We start from the raw sequence: 24873 nt of genomic DNA on the forward strand, positions 1-24873 counted from the left end.
GGGCCCCGGTCTGCTTCGGGGGTGGGGGAGGTTGAGAACCTTTCCCTTGGTTCCCTTGGGGATTACTTTGGGGGCCTTTAGGGAACCCTTTCTGTTTACCCCTGTCCCCCCCACTCTTCTGCTGGGGACCCTGCCCACCTTTGGCTGAGTCTCCCACTGGACCCATGTGGACCCTGGTGCTGAGACAGCGGTCCGCCTCCTCAGCAAGCTTCCTCGGGTTGGACAGCTTGCTGTCAATCAGGTGCTGGCGTAGCTCAGGAAAACAATTAAGCGACAAGTGCTCCCATGCCATTAAATCAAGAAGCCCTTGAAAATCATTCACCTTACTACCCTTTACCAAACCATCCAGTGCTCTGCAAAAAAAGGTTACATACTCCACATACGTACCCCCAGGAATCTTAGTACAACCCCTGAACCTCTGTCTATACATTTCAGGAGCTAACCCAAACCTGGTCATAAAGGCATCCTTCATGTGGGAATAGGAATTGTGTTCTCCAGAGGGTAAATCTAGCAGTGTGTCTCGCCCTTCGCTAAGGAACTTCCCCCACAACCCCGCTCCCCGATCCTTGTCAGGGAACCGGTGGGAGGACATGGGCACTTCATAGGCCCTAAACCACTGCCCTATGTCATCCCCCTTAAAGTATTCCTTTACCACATCTTTTGGCATGTACACCCTGGACTCTACCTGCACCGGCGTCGTGCTGCCACCAGAGGGAGTTGTTTCCAAACTTTTTGCTTTCAGCTCCAACTCCTTCAATCTCATGTCATGCTCCATCTGGAGCTTTTTGTCCTCCATTGCCAATCTTTGCTTCTCCATTTCCTTTTGTCCACTTAATGTTGCCATCTCTATCTCGTGTGCCCTGGTTGCTGCCCTGTCTGCCAGCTCCTCTGACGACAGGATTCTGCTAACATCAACAATGCTTTCTGGTGGTTCCACTACCACCGTATTCCAGGGATCTCTTGACTCCTTCCAGGCTCTCAACGCCTTGATGATCTGGGTTTTGTTTTTGCATCCTGTTTGGGCAACTCTAAACTTCACGCAAAAACTTCTCAGTTGAGACACTGTGCAACTCTCCAGTCCCTGGTCTTCCCAGTCTACTTCATCAATTGCAGAGATTATGGAGGGTGCCCTCCCAGCGGGGAGTGAACCAGGCATGACTTCAAAAGTGGGAGATCTCTCAACAAAATTAAAAGAACAGAAATCTGTGGCTGCATTATAGGTCTGCTCTCACTATGTGGTGATCAGCAATTTTACTGTAAATAAATCACAAATGCAAATTCGAAATCCCAACCGCTGCGTCCAGTGTTAGAAATGGGATTCCTGGCTGGCTGAGGTTGGCACCAAAGCCAGGCAGAAACCAACACTCTAGTCAGGGCAAGGGAACTACTCCTCAGAATGACCCCTGCTCACCCTATTAGGTAGTGTGGCGCGAGCAGACAAGGCTAAACTTCGGGGCGCTACAGTTAAGCATTTATGACCTTTCACAGTAAAACACACTGATTCCCCCCACAAATGAACACCAGGCTTAGGTTCTGTAAAAATACGGTTCCTTTATGTAAAAATATATAGCTATGCAGTGTAAATTATCACAAGACCTTTTATAAAGTTTCTTTAGCTTTGGGGGCCACAGATATAAGATAATGGCAAGTATTGTTCTTAGCTTCTACACCACCTCAGGGTGCTTCTCTGGGTTCTTGGGGTTCCAGAAACAATGTCCCCACACTTCGGGCCTGCTTTCCAGAGGCTGGGGCAACTCTTGTTGTGGCTGTGCGCTTCGGGACACCTCTGTGCGCGTCATAGGGCGGAGAGAACCGGCCTTGCCGTCTCTCACGCTTCTGGTGGTTCGCCGGGTATGGTGCGGCGGGGTCTCCAGCAGAGTACGAGTCGTACGGCTCGGGTGCGACTCGTTCAAGGAGGCGCACATGAGGAAGCGAAGGGTGGGTACGCGCCGCACACTGTCAGCGGCTTCAGGCGGACAGTAAGGAGCGTACCAGGCAGATTAAGAGGCACAGTTACCACGGGGAAAGAAAACGTTGCAGGCCCCGAGCCTGTTGCAGCCAGCAAAATACCTTGAGACGTTCTCTTCTCTTTCAGAGGACGAGTCGTACACGGGAAGGGCGACTCGTTTCTTGGCTGTGACTCCGAGTTTTTACTTGGTAGCGGGTGTGTGCACACAGGCAGGCGTGGCCCACGACCGTCAGTACAGACTGTACTGGGGTCTCCTGTAGAGGGGGCGGCACGGCCTGTAAAGTCTCTAGGGGGGTGAAGCAGGACAGCAGGGTACGTTCCGACGTACGGGCGGCTGTCTCGGCGTCGATCACCGTCCGAAGAAGAATTCCAGCGGGAGGGGGCGAGACAGCACCTCGGCACACTCCAATTGGCAGGCGGGGCAGAGGAGCAGGCGGCCTGACCCGGGACAGAGAGCGGCTCTACACGAGCGGGGCTCTCACGGGTAAAAGGGCAGGCAAGCTCCCGAGTGCCACAGCCCTAGGAGGGGGCGAGGGGGGCGCAGTCTCAGCTCCGGCGGGAGGCACACACGGCTCGAGTTTTCAAGACGAGCGAAGACACAAGGAACCCACTGGTCCTGGGGTTCGGTTCAGGGGGCAAGCTCAGACAAGCCCTTGGAGAAAGTTTCAAGCACAATTCAGCAAAGTCCTTTTGAGGTCTTTTCCTCTCCTTCTTCAGCAAGGCAGACAGCAGACCAGTCCTTCCAGCTTCTTCTTAGTCCTTCTAGTTGGGCAGAGGTTCGTTGTGGGAAACAGGATCTAGTTTGTTAGGAGCAGGGCTCCTACTTTTATACAGCTTTTCTTTTGTTCTGGCAGGCCAGGGGGGGCCTCTGCATAACTTCTTTCAGTCTCTGAGCACTGTGTTGGGTAAACTCGGGTCTCTCCTTTCAGGGAGCAGGGATGGCACATCAGACGCTCCACAGGAGGTGGAGCCAGAATTGTGTGGACAGGGGCAGCCAGGAGTACTTTGTTGACAGGCTTCCCCCTTCCTGGGCCAGGTGTCGGGCTGAGTCATCACTCGCTCCCCAGGAGGTGGAGCCAGCATTGTGGTGGCAGAGCACAGCCCTATTCAGAGTCCATGGGCACTCCCACCACCCACCTAGGTGTAATCCTTGCATTCACCACCTGTCATCCCCCAGCCCTGTCACTCACACAACCCAGACAGCAGATACACATCCTAGCAGAGGCGGGCTGAAATGGTTAGGCAAGCAAATGCTAACTTTCTGAAAGTAGCATTTGCAAACACAGGATATTAAAATAAACTTTACTAAAAGAAGTATTTTAATATTCTGAGTTCAGGCATACTAAACTTGACCTTCTACTATGTTCCCTGAGCCTGCTGGGATTTATAGGGTGTAATAATTCCAGCAGCCCATCTTGGCCTAAGAGAACAGGTAGCCTTACAATAGTGAAACACGAAATTGGCTGTAATTCACTATTAGGACATGCCACACACACCAGGGCTTGTCCTACCTTACACTTACAATGCACCCTGTCCTTGGGCCTACCATAGGGGTGACTAATTTGAAGCAAAGGGAAGGTTTAGAGGCTGGCAAGTGTGTGCACTTGCCCAGCCAGCAATACAGTACCAGACTGCAGACAGGTTCTGCAATGGCAGACCCTAGACACATTTTAAAAGGCTGCTTCTGTGGGTGGCGCAACCAGCGCTGCAGGCCCACTAGCAGTATTGGTATGTACAAGCCCTGGCACTCCTGGTGCACTTTACTGGGGACTGACAGTAAATCCAATGAGCCAATCATGGAAATCAATTACAGGTACACTTTACATCGGGAGCACCTGCACTGCGGCACGGATTGGCCATGGCGCAGTGCCCTGAGCAGCGAACACCAGCAAAACATCTGAGGCACATCAACAAAAAGTGGGAGGGAGACTCACGCCAAGGTGCCAGGTCTAACAGGTGCGCACACTTAGATTTCTCTCCGAGAGACCTACAAACACTGCACACCACAAACAATTCCTTGCATTTGGAAAGTACTTAATTGGAGTCTTTGTAGTGCTGCTCAGGGGCGACTCCTCCATAATGGTGGAGGAGCGTCTCCTCACAGCCCAGTGGCGGCTCCTGTATAGAAGCGTTTGGGCGCCGCCCCCCTGCTTTCTCGCAATGCGGCGGGCGGGAGGTCCCAACAACTATGCCGGCAACCCGGTCTTACCCCCAATATGGCGGTGACTTTCTCCCCGTAACAGCGCCTAGTCGGCTGTAGGGGAAGGGGTGAAGTGAGGAGAGGTAGGTTTGTGCAATTTAAAAAATGAGAACAGTCTTTTAAAAAATTTCAGCAACAACTAATTCTCCCGGCTTTCCGCCTCAGGAGATAGCACCAATCAATCAATCAATCATGTCATTTGTATAGCGCGCTACTCACCCGGAAGGGTCTCAAGGCGCTGGGGGAGAAGGGTCCGTTACTGCTCGAACAGCCAGGTCTTGAGTTGCTTCCTGAAGGAGAGATGGTCCTGGTCAGCCAAAGGTGGATGGTGAGGGAGTTCCATGTCTTGGCTGCCAGGTAGGAGAAGGATCTTCCTCAGGCGGTGGCTCTGCAGAAGCGTGGTACGGCGGCGAGGGCGAGGCTGGTCGCTCGTAGCTGGCGGGTGGGCGTGTAGAAGGTCTGGTGGTTGTTGAGGTACTTGGGGCCCAGGTCGTGGAGAGCCTTGTGTGCATGGGTGAGAAGCCTGAACGTGATCCTCTTGCTGACGGGGAGCCAGTGTAGGTCTCTCAGGTGGCCGGAGATGTGGCTGTGTCGGGGGATGTCCAGGACGAGTCGTGCGGAGGCGTTCTGGATGCGTTGGAGTCTTTTCTGAAGTTTGGCTGTGGTTCCTGCTTAGAGGGTGTTCCCGTAGTCCAGTCGGCTGGTGACGAGTGCCTGGGTGACCGTCTTCCTGGTTTCGGTGGGGATCCATCGGAAGATCTTACGGAGCATGCGCAGTGTGTTGAAGCACGATGAGGAGACGGCGTTGACTTGTCTGGTCATCGAGAGGGAGGAGTCCAGGATGAAGCCCAGGTTGCGTGCGTGGTCCGTTGGCTTGGGAGTGGTGCCCAGGGCAGGGGGCCACCAGGAGTCGTCCCAGGCGGAGGGCGATGATCCCAGGATGAGGACTTCCGTCTTGTCTGAGTTCAATTTCAGGCGGCTGTTCTTCATCCACTGGGCGACGTCTTTCATCCCTTTGTGAAGGCTGGTTCTGGCGGTGGCGGGGTTGTTGGTGAGGGAGAGGATTAGCTGGGTGTCGTTGGCGTAGGAGATGATGTTGAGGTTGTGTTGGCGTGCGATGGCTGCGAGGGGGCTCATGTAGCACCCAATTCTAGTAGCGCGCGTGGTTGTAAGCGCGACTTAAATACAGGTGTGGCGGGGCGGGAGGTCCCAACAACTATGCCGGCAACCCGGTCTTACCCCCAATATGGAGGCGGCTTTCTCCCCGTAACAGCGCCTAGTCGGCTGTAGGGGAAGTGGTGAAGTGAGGAAAAATGAGAAGTCTTTTAAAAATCTGACATTTTTAGGCGATAGAATGTTGTCTTTTTTGTGCTTTTCTTTTTTATTTATCTTGCATACGTTGCTGAGTTTATGCGTGCATTTTATTGTACTTGTGTAAATGGGTGAAAGCAAGAGTAAGTCAGTGAGGAATGGATGCATGAGTGCAAGGATGTGTAACAGAATGCACGTATGATTTATTCTGTGCCTAAACCCATCAATGACTAAGATTGATTTATTAACCAGACCTTATCAACCTTCAAGTGGTGGCTAGTCAATTTTCCTTGTTAGACATCTGATCACTCGGCTGTGCAGACAACCTAGAAAGGTGTGCACACAAATATTCTGTTGCCGCACGTGAAAAAGAAAAATGAGAGGGAACATTGTTGGTTGACCCAGCCAAACAAACCATGGGGATAGAAGATGTGCACTGAAATAAACCTTAGTAGCTGTTTAGGAGGGATTTTATATTGTTTTCACAAGTGTAATTTTGTACCAATTTGTAATTTTACTATGATGTACCTGATGGTTTGCTTGAGGAAAACCCAATACGTCTGAGTGATCATGCTGTAGTTGCTCAGTTGTTTCAGAGTATAACTGTTAAGTATTCCAAAAGTTAATTATTTTGTACAGGAGTTGGGTGACTATGTTGGGGCGCTGTTGGGCAGGAAGGTACTCTGTGTTGATAGTGGCCCAGACAGCAACAGTTAGTTTGGGCGGCACCAAGCATGACCAATTGGGAGGGGTACCGTGCTGGAGAGCTCAGAAACAGAGTGGCTGTAATGGAGAAGATTCCTTGGCGAACCATTGCTAATCAGATTAGTTTTATCAGCTATAGGTATAGCTATGTCACCTGTTGATAACCTGTGTACCTATACTCCCTGAATAATGGATTTTCTCTAAAGTATGTATCTTCTCACTTCTTTCTAACTAATCTCTTTGCTAGCTCTACTGCTTTGGTCAGCTTATAGTAATTGTCCTGTATATATACGGACATCGCGAGGAATAAAAAGTGAACCCATACACAAGATATAGTGAAATTATTAGTGGGACAGGTTTTTCCTGTCCACACTATCTGATCTCAACGCATAGGAAAAAGACATGTGTCGAAGATAAGTTGATCGATATATAACAAGATTAGAGTGTGTACCGTATGAACACCATTTGTTGACAAATAATGTAAGCATTCAATATGAAACAAGTAGTTAGATTTAATAAAATACATGAGCTGCGTATGGAAATAATTGTATATACGATGTAATTTTATATAAATACTGACCTAGTCTCTTCTATTGATATTTGTAAATATATTTTGTACCTTAACATTATGCGACCAATGTATATAATATATATATATTTATATATATTCTTTTGTATTTTTTCTTTAGTGTATATTTTTGTATGTGCGAATGACGGTCACCTGATGAAGGCTGAATGCCGAAACGCGCGTAGTCAAAATCACCGCTTTGCCTACCTCAAAAGAAAATTGACCGATTTAGTGTGATGTGTTTATGTTTTTTTATGTTGTATATATATGTGTTGTTTTATGCATGATTTTGAACTAAAATGATGAGTCAAAAACAAAAAAAGAAAAGTGATAAAATGTTTATGATAGATATCAGTATCAAAAAATAATAAAAAATGTTTTTTCATATACAAAGAATTTTGATTCCATATATGTGATCCATGGTCGCAAGTTTGTTGTGATTTATCTGTAGAGGAGAGAGCAGGCAGTTAATAATTGAGGGTTTGCTAGATTTCTGAACTTTTTCAATGATATCTTACAGATTACCCCTGATGTGGAACTATACTAAGGGCCTCATTACGATGTTGGTCGGAAACTAAACCGCCTGACTCCTTGTCGGATCCGATTCCGACTGACACGCGTTCAGCGGTTCCGCCCGACCGATTATGATGCTTCCGAACACCGTTCGGAAGGACTCCCATTGACTCCTATGGGAGCCTGTGTTCCGCCCGACAACACGGGCTCCTATGTGGAAAATAGGTTTCTGCGGAAAACCTTGTGCCCTGTCATGGGGCCCCCATGGTGCCGGCCACACTGTAGATGGTTTTACCGGGGGGTCCCTTGGGTACCCCCTCGACCCCAAACCAGAGGACTCAGGATGGAGGGGGACAGCTAGGGCCCCCAAAGTCAGTTTCCGACAGCCTTTTTGTGTAAGACAGACCGAGTCGGAAAGGCTGTCAGAATCTGACATTGTATTCGATCGTTCAAATACGCAGTGCGTAGAGCTGTATGAATCAGCTGGTCGGAACTGATTCGGAATGACCGAAAGGTTCCCCTTCCCACCGTGAACATCGTAATTGGTCAGTCGGAAACAATTCCGACCGACCGATTACGATGGGTTCCGACATAATCTAGGGGAATCCGACAGTCAGTCGGAGGATTTCTGACCGACATCGTAATGATACCCTACATGTATCTATAAGGTAAGTATAGAGGAAAATTGAAGAATAGTGCCCTCACGATTTGTCAACAAAAGTTTAAACAGAAAATTCAAGCGTTCTTTTAAAGTATCAGGTACGTGGTTTTTATTTTAAAAAAAATGTTTTGTCACATCTGCGGAAAAGGGTGCAGCCTTTTCCGCAGATGTGACAAAAAAAAACACGCACGTGAAACTTTAAAAGAACGCTTGAATTTTCTTTTTGAACTTTTGTTGACAAATCGTGAGGGCACTATTCTTCAATTTTCCTCTCAGATAACACTTACAATGGCTCTTGGGTGAAGCCTTTAACGAGGAATGTGCCACAGCACAATTGGGCCCTGACACTTGTAGCACCTAAGCCCAGAAACCTCCACCCAAACAGTTATCCATGTATCTATAAGGTAACTGAGAAAGAACTTGTGTTTTTTAGATTCTGAGTTGGGTCGACACGCAATCTAATGTTGTTTACCCTGTGTCCATACAATAGTGCAAATGTTTGTGAATGCCTCAGTGAGGATTTTCTGATCGATCTCTATTGTATTTTGTTTTCTGATGCACATTTTATTGCATTTATGCTAAAGGGTTTTTGTTACCTCTTGTAAAGCATTACAAGTTTAGAAAATATAGACTAGCATTGTGTCTTTTACAGATGTTATTGGAGCAGGATGTCTGTTTTGCTGTTGGGAGCCATCTAAAATGTGCATTACATACTAGGAACTCTATGTTTTTTTAACTGTTGATTACTAAACTATGTGGTATTCTACTTTTATGATTTTATTTTTATGTTTAAATAAAGTTATGTATTGATTTTTTAATTGATAATAGGTCAGAGTTGGTTATGGTAACAAACCATTGATAAAGGTTCATTTGATCGGAACAGTTACAATAAATGCAGTAGGCCTGACATATTTATTGTGAAAAACATATGTTAAACTCAGTAGACATCTAAGAGTGGATTAATTTATTACTCTACATTAAACCCAACATATAGGTATTTTGTTACATAGGTTATCACAGATTACTGTAGTAGGCAAGGGTTTAGTGTTGATTAGCTCCTCTGACAAACTATGGGTGTAGGAAAATTGCACTGTGAGAATCCATTTTAGACCATTATAGGAGAGCTAATATTTCGCTTTGCCAACTGTAACTTTGTCTACATTTGCAATGTTATGATTGTATGATTAATGGCTGCCCTGTGTGAAAGCTTACGTTCAGTATAACAAAACAAAAAGGCTGAGTTTGTTTGGTGACAAGCCAACAATCACTGCTATAAACCTGATTGGTACGCTGGGAAAAGTTATGCCAGATGCCATAGGTCTGGCCTATATATATATATATAAAAGTTATAACAAAGGTAGTGTCATGCCCCGAGATCCCCGAGGTGCTGTCCCTTTAAGTGAATTCCCTACATAAGCTTCCTGAACCCTTGGAGCGACGCTTTACGTTCTTGCGTCAAGCTCCGTGTTCTCAGTTCCGCCTTGTTTTCGAGTTCCAGGTTTCCTGTTGTTCTTCACCCGCCTGTTATATCGAGAGCGGAGTCCCCTGATCTTTGAGGATCCCGCCATTGAGCAAATCTTCCGCTCTGTTACTTTGCAGGCGCCTTCTCCTTCGGCTCCGCCCGCTGGCCGAGATTGTTTTCTCTGCCGGCCGGCCGGGCATTGTGCTTCTGACTCCCGTCCTGTCCTTTGCTCCGCTAGACGGCCGGGATTGGTTCTCCGCCGTCCAGCCGGGCGCTACCTTCTTTGTACCCCGTTCTGTCCTTTTGCTCCGCTAGACGGCCGGGATTGGTTCTCCGCCGTCCAGCCGGGCGCTACCTTCTTTGTACCCCGTTCTGTCCTTTGCTCCGCTAGACGCCCGGGATTGGTTCTCCGCCGTCCAGCCGGGCAGTGTGGGGCTCCCTTCCTTTTTTTTAGGTATTTAGGTTTTTTATTTCTTCATGGTGTGACACATATCATTGGGCTGATCTTGTTCTCCTCCTTTAACATTAAGCCCATTGCCGCCATTGTTTTTCCCTCATTTGACTTGGCTGTATATCGGCTGGCCCTTTCACCATCCTTTGTTGGGGCCAGTATCCACACGTGTTTGGGGATACTTGCGTGGACGCCATCCAGGGTACAGGATTCCAGTTCCACCACTTGAAGAAATACGGTAACAGCGCTGTGCGCTGTCTATTTGTTTATCTCTTGAAGTGTAAAAAGCATAGATTTCTAATTCATGTGTTTTCGTATTATAGATGTTAATACACAGCATTGGAGTTGGCAATTGAAATACAATCAAGTGTGTTTTGATTTCTACAGTCTATGGAACATCTTGTATAGCTTTCCAAGTAAGAACATTGTGTTTAGGTGTTTTCATCACAGGTGTATAGGTGAGGGCGAGCTGTCATTAATCTTGTTCTATCCATCCATTTATAGTTCAAGAAGAATTCCCTACCTCTTATACATCCGTTCAGAAGCTTAGACAAAACATTGATGGTATGTAACAGTAAGACAGGAAGCATAGAGACACATGATTACAAGACACTGTTGTTTCATAACGTGCATCTTTATTTCAGCTCTACATCCACCAAAATAAACCCATACAGCGTGTACAACTACCAAGTGGAAGATTACAAGTCAAGATTTCGTTTTTTTCCTTCCCAACCTTTCCTTGTTTTGTCTCCCTGTTTTCCCCTGGCGAGCCTTTCGATACTCTAGTGTTTGATAGAGTCGGAAGGCCGCAGGGGAGGACTGTGGAATTATCTTCGGATTCTTGGCGCTCCTGCAGAACCTTCCTGGAAACCGTTACAGGTAGGGCACCGAGCTTATTTATTGTCAAAATCATTTGTAACAGCCATTTGGCCTCTAACAGTGCATTGTTATCCTGCTGTTTCAGGCTGTAGACTGCTATTTGTTACATGTAATCTCATAAAATAATAGTAATATAGGATACCAAATCCACTCCGACAAGCCCTGAGGGTAGAACATTTTCATTGTGATGATTCTTGCTAGGCCCTATTGAGAGATGTATATTGTTTTGCCAACTGTAATTTTGGACATATGTGTAGATTTATTACTGTATGCATGATGGTTGTCAGCTTATTTGCACTTCATTAGGCTTGTGTTTGTTTTAGTGTAATTCCTGTGGTAAAGGCTATAGCCTTATCGGTATACTAGGAAAAGTTATCAGATTCCTTAACTGTGATCTGTTTAGAATGAAAAGGTCTGACAAAGCAAGTAGGCCTGAAATAATTCAAGATAATTGGCTTTTAAGGGTGGATTGTTATACTGTGCTAAAGCCTGTAGGCAGGTACTTTATTGGACAGAATCTTGCAGATTACTGTAATAGGCAAGGGGTTTGATGTTGCTTGCTCACCTGAACAAAGCATGGAGACAGAAGATTTGCAGTTTTATAATACTTATTAGGCTATATTAGAAGATATTTTATATTGTTTTGACAACTGTAATTTTTTACCTATTTTTCATATTATTACTATGTACCTGATGCTTGTCCTAAGCAGGAAAGCTTATGCCCAAATACATTAGGTGTCAGTTGGTTATGGTAACAAGCCAATTATGTAGTTTTTAAGCATGAATGAGTATCAAGAAAAGTTATGATAAAGGTAGTAGGCCTGATATATTGATAGTGAAAAGCTTATTTTATAATAATATTTTAACATTTAAGGGTGGATTGTTATTACTCTGTATTAAAGCGTCCGGATGAGCATTTGCTAAAGGGAATCTCGCACATTACCATAGTAGGCAAACATTTTGGTGTTGGTTACCCCTCTGACAAATCATGGGCATAGAAGATTTGCCCTTTGAGAATCCTTTTTAGATCCATTTTTGAGAGATAGTATTTTTGCTGTAATTGTGTGCACGTTTGTAATTTTATGACTATATGCTGGAATGTTGCCTTGTGGGAAAGCTTAAGCAGAATACATAGGCCTGAGTTGGTTACAGTGACAAGTCACTATAAGGGTGCCTTTTAGGGTGAATTGTTTGTGAAGCTTGTTAGTCTGCAGTCATGTGTTTTGTTACATGAAATCTAGCATGTAACCTTTGTATGGAGGGATTTTGGTGATGGTTACCCGAGCGGTGCTGTATGCAAATCACTTTGCGCCCCACCACTTTCAAATGTCACCCACCGCCCCTGTGTAATAGGTCTTGCTGGTAGTTCTTTGGAAGGCCTGACAGACAAAATTGTCTGCGGGTATCTTGTAATAGTAAAAAAATATTTTATTTTTAGGTGGAGCGTAGCGAACGGACCTCGTGTATACTTTAGTATACATTTATAGTATTTGTAAATGGGGGGGTGCACGCGCTGGGACAGGGAGGTGCACGCGCTTTCCGTCTCGGATCTCGGATTTGACCTCGTGAGCGCGCATGTGTGCGAGCGCGACTCTGCCATGGGCTTAGGAAAACGAAACCTAAGAGCCGTGAGCTGTCTACGGAAGAAGCTCACGCGCGCGGCTCTTAGGTTTCGTTTTGACTGGTTAAAGGACAGTTATAACAAGAACACGGGCGGCCAGCATTATTCAATCACCCAACCCATTGCTGCTTAATCCAGCTCTGTCGCGCTATTGTCTGTCCCCCCCAACCCCCGCACGCGACCATCTACCTTGCCTTTATCCTTGCTTTTCATAAGTAATGTTTATTCTGCTCCTAAGTACGTTTTTTGTTTCCACAACGTGTAACGTGGAGAACTTTTACACGAAGCATAAATAGTTTCCGATCTGTTAGTGTAATGTTTTCTTATGTGCTGTAATATTTTCGTCTTTTGGGAATGGATCCCTCTCTTTTTAGCAGAGTGCATAAGTAGTGCTTACATCGCGCCCCTAAATATATCCAGACGTTTTGAACATGTTTGTCTGGCTATGTAAAGCGGCCGACTTTTAAGTAATGATGTTACTATGTAGGCAATTTTACTCCATTCGGGTGATCTCGGCCAACACTAAAATGAAATTAAATCTGCACAGGGTTCATCAATATTTTTTTAGGTTTACAGTAATGTTTACTTTGTCCGCGTGATCACTGTCCGCTTTGAAATGAACCTCATAGTAGACAGTAGAGTCTGCTATGAAGCTCTGCTCACGTTTAATTAGGAGCACAGAATCATTAGAGGTACATCGGAAAAAGCTTTCTGGGCACAGTCACAAACGCTCAGCTTTGACATAATGTTTACATCCGTCGCCTAAACATGAGCTCGTCTGAAAGCAATGCCGTGCCCCAGAAACACCAGGAACATTCGCACTGAGGAACAGCAACATACAGAGTACATGTGGCTATGCCCGATGTAAACATGAAGCCAAAACTCTTCATATGCGAGTGCGTCACAGAATCACTTACAACTAATGCTAGTCAATTGTTTACCATAATGAAATGCCAGGCCCTTTGTGTTCCACTAACAGGTTCATTTCAAAGCTGGCAATTATCACATACACCAAGTAAACATTACAAGCAGTAGCACAGCAAGAAAGTCTTCAGACCTGGTGCAAGCAGGACTGCTGTAGGAGTAGTAGGACAGATTAGAGTTGGCAAGAAGAACCAGGAACAGCCACTCAAGGAAAGAGGCCCGGGGGAGATTTAATGTTAATGAAGCAGAATCTGACAGACTGGATTAGTGCTGCTAGAAGTGGCTCAGCAGGAGCTGTGCCAGGTGGGCCTCAGAAACGAGTGCAAGTGCCTAGGTTCAGAGCTCAGATCCGAGGAGAGCAGCTGTGTCAAGGGGAAGGAGGTAGAGCAGGGGAACGAGTCCAGGCAGATCTTGAAGAGAGGGGGCAGGACATGCCAAGTAGCGAGAAGGGCTTGGTGCAGTGCGAGCCACTGCCCTGAATGTACAAAGCACAGTGGTACATTGCTGATTAAGGCACTAGGGTATCTGTATTCTAATCCCTACTTTCCCAGTTGGCACAGTGTGACACTGGGCAAGTTATTTCAACTTTGCGTACTTCAGTTTCCATATCTAATGAACCTGGGAGCGCTTAGAAATGGGGCGAAGGCACACTCGAAGCTCAATATTTTAAGAATGTTTATGTAAACAGACATTTATAATGTATGGCCTGAATTTTGGGCATCAATCTTGGGTTTTGTCAATTCCCCTGTGAATTAAGTTTAGCCCATTTTTATCCGAAAATGAGAAAATACATTTAAAATTGCAATTGTATTTTTATATGCACGTTCACAACCCTTTTATTGTAAAGTGTGTGCAGTTTTCCTGCTGGCATTTGTCACATTTTTATGTTTTTTGTGGGACTCTTTTTTGTGGGACTCTGTTGTACAAACTCAGTTATGGGGATGCAGAATCGAGGGAAGCCACCCCACCAAGACACCCCAGTGCATTATATGTAAGTGCATGAAGGGCTCATAACATGCAGGTATTTGGTGAAATGCAACTGGTGCACAAAAACAGAACCATCCAAACTATTTCCACAGAAGAAATGTGTGATTTGGATAAAATAGTGCAGTTAAGGGTAGTTTCGGAAATATGGAAAACTCGGCTGCCAGATGATTAATAAAATGCATATTCTTGATCATAAAGCAATACTTTTTGGGTCTCGCTGGCAATGCATCCGCAAGGATGCATTTGTCCAGCTGGAGACCAATAGCGATCAGTCTGGGGGGAAGGACGGACCAGAGGGTGCACGAGCTTTTCTTGCTGGATTCGTGTGCGCGAACGCGCACGTCGCGTCCCGCGCCGTACACATGCGCGCGCAGACAGACACTCGCTCACACACCCCCCCCCCCCCCACAGTCACACACACGCACTCCAAGACACATACACACGCACGCACACACACATACACAGCCCGCCCCCCCCCCCGCACGCGCGCGCGCACACACATGCTCCCCCCCCCCCCCCGCTCAGCAACCCACTCACCGGCTTCCTTCGTGCGGCGGCTCTCCTCAGCTGCAGGGCCCGGCAGCAGGACTCTTCTTCCCTCCTTCGGCACCGGGGCGCAGGGTAGGCTCCTGCCTGCTCCGGTGCTCCAAACACAGCTCCAATCGCGGCTCTTCCGTGGGAGGCGGGGTAGGCTCCCGCCCTCCTACTTCCTGTTTCCGGTTGTCGCGCCGGCCTGCCTGACTTCCTGGTCGCATGCCGGCAGAGTGACGAGGATGTTTGATTTGCGGTATTTATTTATTTAGTTATTTATGCATTTTTATATAGCGCGGACTTTACCCGAAGGCGGTATTCATTTATTCATGTATTTATGCATTTTTATATAGCGCGGACTTTACCCGAAGGCGGTATTTATTTATTCATGTATTTATGCATTTTTAAATAGCGCGGACTTTACCCGAAGGCGTCGGAGGCTTCACAACAGGAACAGAAATGAAACATAATGAGAAACATTACAAAAGAACAGGTTGCAAAAACATACGTTACTTACATAAGGTAATAGTGACAATTGTGAGCAAAAAAAATACATGAGGTAGTAAAAACTATGAGCAACCAAAAATACATGAGGTAGTAAAGGTAATAGTGACAATCGTGAGCAAACAAAATACTTGAGTAAAAATTGTGAGCAACCAAAATACATGAGGTAGTCAAAAGTGCACAAGAGGAAATGAAAGTGACAAGTATGCAGTTATAAGAGAAAACAGAGTATGATTAGAGGTATAGTCCTGCAATAAGTGCTAGACACTCAGGCTCAGGAACAAGCGTTACATGGGCAAGGTGGCACTTGTGCACGTATCGAAGGTAAAGACATGTGAGAGGTAGCAACCGTATGTTACAAAGGCAGAGTGGTGTGTGCATGTTACAAAAGGGCACCGAACACAAGTACATAGAAAATACTGCAAAAAGGCAGACCCTCCAATCACAGGCATACACTGGGAAGGCACTTCCATGGTCATGGAAAGTAGAAATTATCAGTAGTGGGAAGTCTTCCTCACAATAGCAAGAGGACGTGAATTACTTTTGGAGGTGTCTCTGGAGGAGGAGAACTTTGAGGTCCCTTTTGAAGGCCTGGGAGGAGGCGGTTTTCCGGAGCTTTTTTTTGTCCTCTCGCGGTTTGTAAATACAAAACATATTGCATTACAAATGCTATAGGTATCACATTTGCGAAAGTTATAACTATTGGCATTGTAAATGACGAAGCTATTAATTTAGCTATTTAAAAAAAAAGAAACATAAATAAAAACTTTGCCATTTACAATACCAATAACTCAAACTTTCCTAATGCGAGACCTATTGCATTGCAAATGCTTGTTTCCTTTCTTTGCTGCTCCTGGCAGTGGAGGAGCCGCCACTGAATTTGATTGTGCCTTCTGAAATGTATCCATGTGCGAACATGTTTCTTCCCTCTTAACAAGGCCTTTAATAAATAAGCAGATGAGGTAATAAAGCGCTCGATGTGGCCCGACGGAGACCTGTTGTGCAGAAACTGTTTATGTGGGTGGGCCAAAGAAGGAAAACAAGGTAAACTCGGCAAATTAACCACGACTGATTTGTCAGATCCACATCCGCTGTGATCTCTTCGGAGATGAATCAGCGATTCCTCTGGGAGTAAAGCCCTCATGCAGGGCGTCGGCGGCCCCCTCAGTGGAAGGGAGACGACGTGTCTTCTGTTCCGGGAGTCCAGGGGTTCACAGTGGGCGGACGGAGGTCGGGCCGGGCGGGGTGCGCTCAGCACTGTGCTCGGAAGTGCGCCCTTTCCACCGCAGAACACTGGGAAAGCCCGGTGCCATTGGGCAACGCAGAAACCTGCTGCAGGGTATCCGGCAGACTCGTGCAGAATTCCGGGGTTTGTTAACAAGGGCATCAGGTCCTGATCAGTTACATAACCCAGTTAAAGGGGGCGCTGCGAGTCTTTAAACTAAGCACACAATTCTACAAGTATTTTCCAATTTGGTGTTCCGATTATTTGCCGGATGACATGGACCCGGGGTGTGGTCGCCCACTCGTCACCCAGCAAGCCATATGAAAACTATAATTACTGAAGACTTCTGAGGAGTGAAAACAAGTGAGGTCACTTGTAGCAGACAGAACGAGCGAGTCCTTGTAAACAGGGCTGCTGTAGATATGTGCAGGATTGCACCAGTGCTTCTTAGCGGGGCTGCTGTACTGATGATAGACAGCCCCAGTACTACTCAGGAGTGGTGCTGTGCCTTTAATGGGCAGGACCAGCACTTCTCAGCAGCAGCTCTAGTACTGCTCTGCTCTACCATTCCTCCACACATAGGACGGTTACACCATGAATGGGCAGGGCCAGCACTTCTCAGCAGGGTTGCTGTATATAGCTCGCATTCTACCAGCACTTCTCACCAGGGCTGATGCTCCAGTAATAGACAGTACCAGCACTTCTTAGCAGGGCTCCTGCACTGATGATAGTCAGCACCGGCACTACTCAGGAGTGCCGTGCCATTAATGGGCAGCACCAGCACTTCTCAGCAGTGGCAACTCTAGTACAGCTCTAGCAGTCCTCCACACAGGGCGGCTACACCACGAATGGGCAGGACCAGCACTTCTCAGCAGGGCTGCTGTATATTTAACACACTGTACCAGCACTTCTCACCTGGGCTGATGCTTCAGCAATAGACAGTACCAGTCCTTCTTAGCGGGGCTGCTGTACTGATGATAGACAGCACGATCACTACTCAGCAGGAGTGCTGTACCATTAATGGGTAGTACCAGCACTTTTCAGCAGCAGAAACTCTAGTACTGGACTGCTCTAGCAGTCCTCCACACACAGGACGGCTACACCGCTAATGGGCAGGACTAGCACTTCTCATCAGTGCTGATGTATATTTAACACACTGTACCAGCACTTCTCAGCGGGGCTAGTGCTCCAGTTAAAGACTGTTCCAGCACTTCATAGCAGGGCTGCTATATCTATAACACATTCTACCAGCACTTCTCACCAGGGCTGGTGCTCCAGTAATAGACAGCACCTGCACTGATGATACACAGCACCAGCACTTCTCAGAAGTAGTGCTGTTCCATTAATGGGCAGGACCAGCACTTCTCTGCAGCAGCAACTCAAGTACTGGACTGCACAACAGTCTTCAACACACTGGACGGCTACACCACGAATGGGCAGGACCAGCACTCCTCAGCAGGGCTGCTGTATAAATAATGCACTGTACAGGCACTTCTCAGCAGGGCTGGTGCTCCAGTAATGGACAGTACCAGCACTTCTCAGCAGGGCTGCTGTATATATAATGCACTGTACCAGCACTTCTCAGCAGGGCTGCTGTATATATAATGCACTGTACCAGCACTTCTCAGCAGGGCTGCTGTATATATAATGCACTGTACCAGCACTTCTCAGCAGGGCTGGTTCTCCAGTAATGGACAGTACTAAAACTTCATAGCAGGGCTGCTGTACTGATGATAGCACCAGCACTACTCAACATGGGTGCTTTATCATTAATGGGCAGTACCAGCCCTTTTCTGCAGCAGCAACTCTAGTGCAGCACTAGCAGTCCTCCACACACAGGATGGCTACACCGCGAATGGGCAGGACCAGCACTTCTCAGTAGGGCTGCTGTATATATAACACACTGTACCAGCACTTCTCAGCAGGGCTGCGGTATATATAATGCACTGTACCAGCACTACTCACCAGGGCTGGTGCAACAGTAATGGACAGTACCCTCACTTTTTAGCAGGGCTGCTGGACTGATGATAGATGGCACCAGCACTACTCGGCAATGGTGCTGTACCATTAATGGGCAGAACCAGCACGCCTCAGCAGGACAGGCATACTAGTGATCAGCGGCACCAGAACTTGTAAGCAGGGTAATTATACAAATGATATTCAGCACTAGCACATTTTGGCAGGGCTGCTGTATGTATATACTGTACAGGCTCTTTTCACTAGGGCTTGTGCTCCAATAATGGATAGCTACAGCACTTCTCTACAGAGTTGCTGTATTGATGATTGTTAGACCTGGCATCTTTTGGCGTGTTTCCCCTGTCTTGTTGCTTTCTTCCTCCCGGTTTTGACTCGGTTTTTAGGTCTCCTGGCGTTTAACAGCGCGTCAGCGCTGTGTCCGCCAGGAGATCTTTTGTCAGTGACTATGCTTCCCAGGAGACAGGGCTGGCCGCGCGCATTGCCTCTTCAAGGAGGCTATTTGAGCGGGGCACGCGCTCGCGAACGCGCTCAGCTGCTGTCTCCCGGGAAGCTCTTTCACCAAACACGCATGCGCATACACAGACACACACACACACACACAAGCGCCCATGCACGCACGCACCCACACATACAGAGAACCTACCCCCGCTGTCGCATACACACACGCGTGCACACACACACCCACAAGTGCACCGAGCGCCCCCCCGCCCCCACTTACCGCCACTCCGGACTTCAGCCGCCACCGCTCCTCTCCTGGGCAGGCACTCCGTGGGCGCGGCTTCCAGCAGGAAACGGAAGTCCCGCCCCACGGTAGTTTTCCTCACGCGCACACGACCAGCTGGGGAGTACAGGAGCAGGTTCGCTGAGATGAAGTGCTGGCTGGGCGGCCAATATCCAGGGGCGTAACAAACGCCCCCGCAGCCCCCGCGTTGCGGGGGGGCCACGCTGGGCCCCGCACTCCAGGGGGCCCCGCCGGCCCCCTGACTTAACACATGTGCCGCACTGCCTCACAGACTAGTAGGCTCTGACAAATGGTGCGCAGCGCGGGCCCCGGCCGGGGCCCCAGCGAGCATTTGAAATGGTGCGGCACGGGGGTCCCGCCCGGGGCCCCTGTGAGTCTTTGAAGTGGCCGGTCGGGGCCCCTGTGAGTCTTTGAAGTGGCCGGTCGGGGCCCCTGTGAGTCTTTGAAGTGGCCAGCCGGGGCCCCTGGGAGTCTTCGAAATAGTGCGGGGCCCCGGCTGGGGCCCCTGCGTGAGTCTTCGTAATGGTGCGGGCAGGGGGCCCCCGGCTGGGGCCCCTGCAAGTCTTCGAAATGGTGCGGGGGCCCCCGGCCGGGGCCCCGAGAGTCAAGTCAGTTGAATTGTGAAATTCGAAATGGTGGTGGTGGGAGGCCCCGGCCGGGGCCCGTCAGCCGTGAGCCTGAGGCACCTATGTTGTTGTCAGAGTCAGACTCTGGGCCCCGGACGACGGGGCCCTGCGGCTCGAGGACTGTGTTGGTGCGGTCAAATTGCGGGGCGGGCCCCGGCCGGGCCTGTGATGGTGACAGTAATTTAAACTGACGCCAGTCTCACTCTGGCGGCTGGCCTCTTGATGCATCATGCATGCAGGCAGGAATGGGTCAGGACAGGTACGGCCCGGCCGGGCCCCTGAAATTATACAAAATAGTAGGCGGGCCTCGTCATGGATGGGGCAGGGGCCCGGGTGTGACGTGCATTATCCCAATCCCATATGAGTATTAGGTAGCCCCGTGGATGTTTAGTTATGCGTTATAAAAAAGTTATATAAACATAACATATCAACACCTGCACACTGTTAAAGGAGCAGCCGATAACTCCCCCACCCGCTAAACTTTTCCTCATACAATTCCCTGCCCCTCCAAAAGACAAGAGTAGGGAAAAATAGCGTTTTATTTGGTGTATCTATCTGCCTACAGTGCTTATACCATGCTGGTTCTTCCTGACGTGTACAATTTTTACATACAAAGGCATGGATACAAAGGGTTAAATTCATGCATGGAGATCATATATTAAGTATAGACTACTGAGCCTAGTGGCTTTCTTAATAGTGCACACTGTGACTGACTGACACTGACTGCGGGGCACCCGACTGGTGACAACTGTCTCTCGTCGTCGCGATTCTCTGGAGAACTGTGCTCTGCAGCGTGCCCCAGCCGGCGCTCTGATGCAATTATAAATTGTGCCGGGGCCGCCCTGGCCTGAGCAGTTATTATTGTCCGTCGATGAAAATGGCGGCAGACAGGGTGGATGCGCGCGGGCGCGCACACACTTGTTTACTCCCCAAGAGTCCTGTGTCCGGACTTTCACTTTCCGCCGCGTATGCGCGTGCCCTCATTACATTTGTCTGCACAGGGGTACAACACATGCGCAATCGCTGGCGGCGCAATGAGCTCACACGCAAATGTGTGGTATCAGGGGCGCGCATAGCCATAGTCAAGAGAAGACAGAGCCAGGCCCACCCACACTTAGGACTGTCCGTCCAAAGTCCGTCACCGCCCGGCGGGGACTTTTTCCATAATTTAAATTGCCCGGCCCCTTCCTGGCTAGCCTTGCACTGCCCCCCCCCCCCCCAGCCCCTGCCTGCCTTCAAGTTCTGCCCGGTGGCGGTGCCCGCCTTCTGCCCATCACCAGCGCTCGCCTCGCCCCGCCCTAGAGTCTGAGCTGCAGCCTCCTCAGGCCAAGTCCAGCAGCAGGCCCCCAGCCCAGGCCCTCAGGTGAGTGAGTCTCCTCTGCTTCAGTTCACACACGGTCTGAGTAAAGTTGACTCCGAATACGCAGCACTGCAGCAGCCAGGGGGTGGTTCGGTTCGGGCCGGGGTGGGGAGGAGGCGAGGAGGACCGTGACCGTCGTCGGACTGTTAAGGTAAGAGGGCAAGGGGTCACTAGTCTCCGCTTGCAGAAAAGCCCTGCGCAGTTGATTTTGGTTCCTTTTAATTTACAGCACGCCACATCTTGGATCAGTAAATAGATAACCTAGCTGCCAAGGTTTGAAATTGCGATGTGTGACATTTTCATATTTTCAGTATAATTACGAGTGACATTTGAATGACTATGAGTGACATTTTCTTGTGAGCGAAATCATGCAATTAATAAGAAATTACACCCAACGAGAAACTAAGCACCAGACATAAAAGAAAGATCGTAGTCTAAGAAGGGGAGAGCAGAGTTATAGGAATAATGAGAGTGCTGTCATCCTTCTGATTTACCAGAACCCCGACTCGAGATCACTGCAGAACATCCATTTCGTGGAGTGGGAAGTAAAGACTGTGGGTGTGGTGGGAAAGCTTGGATCCTTGTAAATCACAAGTTGTAACCCCCGATAGCATTGGGTGTAGGGAATGAGAAAAAGAGGGCTGGCTGGCAAACTACGGAGGTTTTGTGGCCATTTCCAGTGACAAGATCGATCTGTGTTAGATCTTTCACAATTCGATATTTTGCACTTTTTTTGTTAAAAGGTAATGTTAGGTTGCAATTCGTAAACTACTGATATTTCCATTTTTAAATGGTGTCTCCCACTAGTAGAACTACAATGCAAAATAAATAGGTGGACATGAGTTTACCTTGAAGTGAAAGGGCAGCAATGCGCTCAGTGTGAGCTCCCGATCGTCCATGATGCAACTTAAAGGCTGCAGACGGCACGTACCCAGCACTGAATTTGGCCAAGACAACCTGACAGACAGCTGAAGCACACACTTAAAAGTCCCAGCCTGACCCCCTGACAAAAGCCTCAGTGGCCGGCGCAGAATTACACCGACTGCCAGGCACTGATTATCTCGTGTTAGCCTACGCACTTAAAAAAATAGATTTTTTTGCAGATTATCATTTAAAAACTCTGGCACACACTGTCTAAATGACACTTGCATGTGAGCCTTGGCAATTTGGTTTTACAGGCCAGCCACCTACATCCTTAAGGTCCTGACCATTCACTCCCTCTGCAAAAGTGCGTCGGACACCCCAGCCCGAGATTAGACTCCCTCACTTAAGCGCCTCAGCAGCAGGAACAGCTAAGCTGCACTGTGTTTGCTCCAGTGGCCGCTGGGGCTCGTTGGGTTGAGCGCGGCGGTCAAGGGCTCATTATTATGATTTGCAGCATTCTTAGCCAAGCAGGCTTCCCACAAAAGTGACGTCCTGCAGCATGTGCCGATTGGACACTGCCTCCTGACTTCAGAAAGAATGCTGTGCCACCGCTCCGGATATCTTCTTCAATGTGGCAACCAGTGAATTAGCAGCAACTACCCAGCCTCCAAGGCTGTCTGGAGCAGCGCGCTGCCATCCTTATATTCTAGTGAGCATTACCAGCACTACTGAAGCTTGACAGCAAGGCAGGCGCTGTGCCTCTTATGCGTGACTTAGCATTTAAATGTTGGAGGTTTCAAAGCAAAATATGCTAGATTTCTGGGTGGTAGGGCAAAGTGGTACATGGTGGGCCACGCCGGGGGGGGGGGGGGGGGGCAATGGTGGGCCATGCCATGGGGGGGCCCCCTCCATGTGCTTTGCAGGGGGGCCCCCTCAGGTTTCGTTACGCCACTGCCAATATCTGCTGGTGGTAGGTCATATGTTGGGAATGGATCAGAACCAGTGTTCTTCACCTCCACGTTAGGTAATGTAATCCATGCAGCCTTTCTCGAACTGCGCTAAAACAGAAGTCAGATAATGTGCCCATCCATTTTCCGTATTATCATCGTTTTACTCCGTGAAGAGGCCGTCATTCCTAGTCCGGCACAATTGCTGATTCAGTGCAACAAGTCATGTGTACCCAGATCAAGAAACCAACTCTGCGTGCCTGCAGGCTTTGCCGCCATGATTCTCACTGGTAAACCTGGCGCAAATTACGTGGGCAGACGGTGTAAAAACCGAGTTTGCTCGAGTTGGAATGTGGGGAAAACAAGTGCAACTAATGTGCTATGCCCCAATTCTTACATTCAAAAGTTGGAACGGTCTGCTCTCCAGCGTATTGCAAATGTGCACACTTGTGCCGACTAGGAATGAAAGGGCTATGATTGATTTAAAGTACCCTCTAGCATGTTTTGCTTTTCACCAGGGCTGCACTGCATGACACCGCTCTGTTGTTAATAAATGTGGTACGTTTCATAATTTTATGCACTGCAAAGAAAACGCAGCTTGTGTTTCCGCTCACCCAGACTCATTCAAACCATGCCAGCACAAATTACCCAGGAAAATCTACCACACAGGAGAGGCAGCGCCCAAAAACGGGGGAGGACTTAGGGCTCGGACGGAGACACATAGAATATGTCCCATTGCAGGGGGGACAGGAAACACACGGTTTCGTTTATTTTGGAAGGTTTGATTTACCTGGGCAGTGGCAAGGACAGGGTGAGGCACGCAAGCTGACAGGGACATATAAAACATAACGTCATACAGCTGTGACCATAGAGACAACAAGGGTGTAGTGGAGAGAACGGGAGGCAGGAAAGGCTAGAGGAAGATGGGCAGACATACAAAGAGACACAAAGAGAGAAGAGAGGCAGCTAGACAACGGGGGGGATGGACAGAGAAGGGAGAATGCTGAGCGAGGCTAAAATAGACAGAGACAGTAAGCGAGGCAATGCTTATGGAGACAGCCTGAAAAAATTTATGACAGTATACTGAGAGACGGGGCCGACACTACTGTATGTGTGACACCGACACTACTGTATGTGTGACTGGTGCAGAGAGAGACGCAAGGGGTGAACACAATTGAAAGAAAAGTGGTATTCAAGATAGGCAGGTAGCATGAACAGCAGCGATGGAGCAGAGCACGGCGAGGGCTGCTGTTCCGTTCTCCAAGGTACATGCATTTAACTATGAGTTTCTCACAGTACACAAGCTGCAGGCAGCAACGCTGGGAAACAGAGAAGCAATAATGCTCACTGTTTCCGAACTGTGGGCAATGCAGCTTATCCACAATCTTTGAGAAATTCCGAGTTAAAGGTACACATGACAGTGAAAGGGCTTAAATGAGGCGCCCAGCTGCGTCCGTCCCTAGCGCACACCTTCAAGACTCGGCCCCAGATGAGATGACATTTAACAGCGCCCATGCATGTATTTTTCACTTTTTCTGCCGCTGGCAGAGTACACATTTTGCATGAGCTGCATAAAACAATTCCCAAGGGAACTGTTTAGAAGGGATTACGTTGAAAACATTTGGAACATCTGTAGAGGAACTCTCTTGGTGTAAGCAGCTGCTCAGATGTTCCGCTTCCTGTTTTCTTTAATACCATTACTCCTCGGCACTCTGTGTAATTTGTGCAAAAAGGAAATAAGACGTCTCGTGAGAAATAACAAAGTCTGGGTCACTTGTCAGCCAGTTTCATAGAGAAGGCGTGAGTGACTGAGAGCCAGCTGCCCGCCGCCCACCACTTCAAAGCG

The 24873-nt window shown here is 48.2% G+C and overlaps 1 long non-coding RNA gene across 2 annotated transcripts in view; it reads left to right on the top strand.

Annotated features, from left to right (window-relative positions):
- LOC144785945 (uncharacterized) overlaps nucleotides 1–7133 on the top strand; it is a 352963-nt gene extending 345830 nt beyond the window's left edge. For both annotated transcript variants that reach the window (XR_013602061.1, XR_013602062.1), the window contains one exon: nucleotides 6875–7133. This is a non-coding gene — a long non-coding RNA (uncharacterized LOC144785945). The remainder of the gene's footprint in view (nucleotides 1–6874) is intronic.
- Nucleotides 7134–24873: the final 17740 nt, after the last annotated feature.

Source organism: Lissotriton helveticus, chromosome 10, assembly GCF_964261635.1.
Source record: "Lissotriton helveticus chromosome 10, aLisHel1.1, whole genome shotgun sequence".
NCBI classification, from domain to species: Eukaryota; Metazoa; Chordata; class Amphibia; order Caudata; family Salamandridae; genus Lissotriton; species Lissotriton helveticus.